Genomic DNA, 4,518 nt, shown 5'->3' on the forward strand with positions numbered 1-4,518 from the left:
CCTATCCTGCTGGTCACCTATAAATTCCTCAGATGATCTATTCAAATTACTGGTTCTTCACTGTGAAGTATCCCAGAAAAATACTCTACAATCCACACAGATGAATCTAAAAAGGGTAATCTCATTTTTTAATATGTAAGCAAAAGTTATAAGGACAGCTACATGTAAACGAATGAAATGAGAACATTCTCTAATACCACATACAAAATAAACTCAAAATGGATTAAATACCTAAATGTAAGACTGGATACTATAAAACTCCTAGAGGAAAACTTAGGCAGAACACTCTTTGACATAAATTGCAGCAATATTTTTTGGATCTGTCTCCTAAAGTAAAGGAAATAAAAGCAAAAATAAACAAATGGGACCTAATTAAACTTAAACGCTTTGGAACAGCAAAGGAAACCATCGACAGAACAAAAAGACAACCTATTGAATGGGAGAAAATATTTGCAAATGATATGACTGACAAAGGATGAATATCCAATGTATATAAACAGCTCATACAACTCAACATCAAAAAAACAAACAATCTGAACATAAAATGGGTAAAAGAACTGAATAGATATATTTCCAAAGAGGACATGCAGATGGCACATGAAAAGATGTTCAATGTCACTAATTATCAGGAAAATGTGAATCAAAACCACAATGAGATACCACCTCACACCTGTCAGAATGGTTATCATAAAAAAGAACATAAATAAAAAATGTTGGTGAGGATGTGGAGAAAAGGAAACCCTTGTACAATGTTGGTTGGTGGAAATGTAAATTGGTGCAGTCGCTGTGGAAAACAGTATGGAGTTTTCTCAAAAAACTAAAAATGGAACTACCCTGTAACCCAGCAATTCCACTCCTAGGTATATCACCCCCAGAAAGAAAAACACTAATTTGAAAAGATACATGCATCCCAATGTTCATAGCAGTATTATTTATAATTGCCAAGATAAGGAAGCAACCTAAATGTCCATCGACAGAGGAATGGATATAGATGATGTAGTACATATATACAACAGAATACTACTCAACCGGAAAAAAGAATGAAATTTCGCCATTTGCAGCCACGTGGATGAACGTGGAGAGCATTATGTGAAGTGAAATAAGTCAGAGAAGGACAAGTACTATATGATATCACTTATATGTGTAATCTAAAAAATACAACAAACTAGTGAGCATAACAACAACAAAAAGCAGTCTCACAGATATAGAGAACAAACTAGTGGTTACCAGTGGGAAGAGGGGAGTGGGGAGGGGCAATATAGTGGTAGGGGAGTAAGAGGTACAAACTATTAGGTATAAAATAAGCTACATGGATATACTGTACAACACGGGATGGGGTATATAGCCAATATTTTATAATAACTATAAATGGAGTATAACCTTTAAAAATTGTGACTCACTATACTGTACACCTGCAACTTATATAATATTGTACAGCAACTATACTTCAATAAAAAAGACACGTGTGGGCTTCCCTGGTGGCGCAGTGGTTGAGAGTCCGCCTGCCGATGCAGGGGACACGGGTTCGTGCCCCTGTCCAGGAAGACCCCACATGCCACGGAGTGGCTGGGCCCATGAGCCATGGCCGCTGAGCCTGTGCATCCAGAGCTTGTGATCCGCAAAGGGAGAGGCCACAACAGTGAGAGGCCTGCACACTGAAAAAAAAAAAAAAAAAAACACGTTTTTAAATTTAAAAAGTTAAAAGGGTAATCTCATTTTTTAATACAAAAGCAAAAGTTATAAGGGAGTAACAAATGGAATCTAGCAATGCAATAATAATGCACTATGACCAAGAGGGTTTATTTCAGGAATATAAGTATTTTAATATCAGAAAATCTATCAACGTAATTCATTGTGTCACCAAATCCAAAATGAAAACAAAATTACTATACTAGTATGTAGATGTTGAAAGACTCTTAATACAATTCAAAAGTCAGCCCTAATAAGTAATAAGCGAAGGAATTTACTTAGGTATGATAAAGTTGGTTTTCCAGAAACCAAAAGAAAGTGTCATTCTAAAATAACAGAACTCTAAATCCATTTAAATTAAAATTAGGAACTATTTAGGAAGGTCCATTGACAGTAATTCTTATTTTAACATTGTCTTGGAGATTCTAGTGACTGCAAGGAGGCAGGAAAATAAGTAATATGCATAAGCATGGGGAAAAACCCCCACTAAGACAGGTGTGCTGGGTTGTTCTAATGTTAACAAGATTACAAAGGGGACTATGTTTTTCAGAAGCCTTTCCCTTTGTGGTTTCATGCAAGAGTTGGCCAAAGTCTAAAGTCACATGAGACTTGGAATGTGGAAGTGGAGTAGTAGCCACTATTTCTTAAGTTCTTTTTGGTCAGATATGATGAAGGACAGATGCAGAGGTGCCCAGTGAATTACAGTTTGTCACTGTTTTCCCCTACTCCATGTTCAACTCTACCTTCTGGCTGCTAGACCCACTGACCAAAAGTAGCCCCAGGCCCTCCAACAGATGCTTGACTGAAGACTTCAGAAGTGGGAGCCATGCAGAGGTGCAGATTTCCAGAAACTTTTCTGCCACTTTGCTTTCAAGTTTCCTCTCTGGCACCTGGATATGTCTAGCTTTCCAGATTTCCATTAACACAGCCTTTAAAAAGGCTGGGTAGTGAGTTTTCTCTAATTCTCCAACTTCCTTTTTTAGATCTTTATTTCCTAACATCTCCCACAATTATGTAAGGTCTTGTTCCTATAATTAAACCCCTTTTCATGATACTAGCTTTTCTGATTCTCTAAATTCTGACTGATAGAATTAATAATCTGTTAAGGGGGCTGGATACAAGATAAATGCTAAAAACAAGTATTTTCTGTATTTTAGCAACACAGACCTAGGAATAAAAATATAAATAGTATTTTGTTCACAACACTGAAAAAAGTATAAAGCAACTAGGAATAAAATTACTAGAAAGGCACAGCATTATATGAAGAAAACTATACCATCTTACTGAAGGGTATGAAACAAGATTTAAGCAACTGGAAAAACATTTCATGTTCTTGGGTAGGAAAAATAGGTGATAAAGTGGTGATTCTCCCAAATTAATATAAAAGAAAGTATATCTCCAATTAGGATCCTAAGAGAATTTTAAAAAATAGCTCCTATTATTTTAAAATTCATATGTAAGAATAAATATTCTAGAATAAAGATGAAAAAGAACAGTGTATGTGTGTGGGGTTCTTTACTGTATATAAGAACATATTGTACAGCTTTCGTAATCAAATCAATATGGTATCAGCATGAGAATAGATAAGTTGACAGAATAGAAAATCCAGAAATAGATCATAATATATATGAGAATTTAACATATGAAAAATTTGTAGCTCAATTTGGTGGGGGAACTATATTTTATATAAGCAATAATGTTTGTATTAATTCATATATTGATCTAAGAGCATGAAGAAAAATTCAGAAGGATACATAAACTTGTTATGTCTAGTGGGTGGATGTGGGACTTATGGCAGGAGTTGGTGAGAAGGAAGAGACAGAAAGAAAAATAATAAATCAACAGGCAAACTTAAAATGTATGATTTTCAGGGGCTTCCCTGGTGGCGCAGTGGTTGAGAGTCCGCCTGCTGATGCAGGGGACACGGGTTCGTGCCCCGGTCCGGGAAGATCCCACATGCCACGGAGCGGCTGGGCTCGGGAGCCATGGCCGCTGGCCCTGTGAGTCCAGAGCCTGTGCTCCGCATCGGGAGAGGCCACACAGTGAGAGGCCTGCATACCGCAAAAAAAAAAAAGTATGATTTTCAGATTCATGTTCTAGAATCATATTTCTAGAATCAGATTCTTAGAATGAAAAAAATTTATATTTTAGTGTGATTGTGTGTAAATATATATGGAGAAATGTACGGGAGTGGGGGAAGAGAAGTAACGACCTGTAAGAATCTCTATGGCCTATCAGTGAAGAAAGCAAGTTAAAGATCAATGTGTATAATTTGGTTCTATTTAGATAAAAACAGACACACTGCATTAAAGTTTGATCAGAGAAGGAGAACTTCTAGGTGTCATATAGAATGAGGAATTTATCACAGGGATTTGACCTCATGCGAGGTCAAGGTTGGAGCTGGTTAAGCAGTTTATATATGACTTGCTTCTGTGTCCAGTTTATATATGACTTGCTTCCTGTGAAGGAAGTCTTCACGATAGGCAGTTGGAAGGGAAAGATGGGCACAAAGTCGCATGCCATTCCAAGGATAAACTGGAACCTAGGAGGACAAACTGAAACTCAAGTGGCTCTTTCACTTCCTTCAAACCTCCAACTTTGATGACATGGGTGACCTGCTGGAGAAATGATGCCCTTAGTCATGGAGTGGAACATACAGGTGATCTAAGAGCAGGAGAAGCTTAAGGAGGAGATCCTGTGGGAGCTGGAGAATCTGTGGGCTCAGCTGCTACCTGATGCCAACAAGGTGAGAGACCAGATCCACAAAAAATTTGAATAAACCGCTACAGTATCTGACTCTACCAACCTTCACAGTCTAATCATTCCTGC

Source organism: Lipotes vexillifer, unplaced genomic scaffold (genome assembly GCF_000442215.2).
Source record: "Lipotes vexillifer unplaced genomic scaffold, Lipotes_vexillifer_v1.1 scaffold70, whole genome shotgun sequence".
Classification (NCBI taxonomy): domain Eukaryota; kingdom Metazoa; phylum Chordata; class Mammalia; order Artiodactyla; family Lipotidae; genus Lipotes; species Lipotes vexillifer.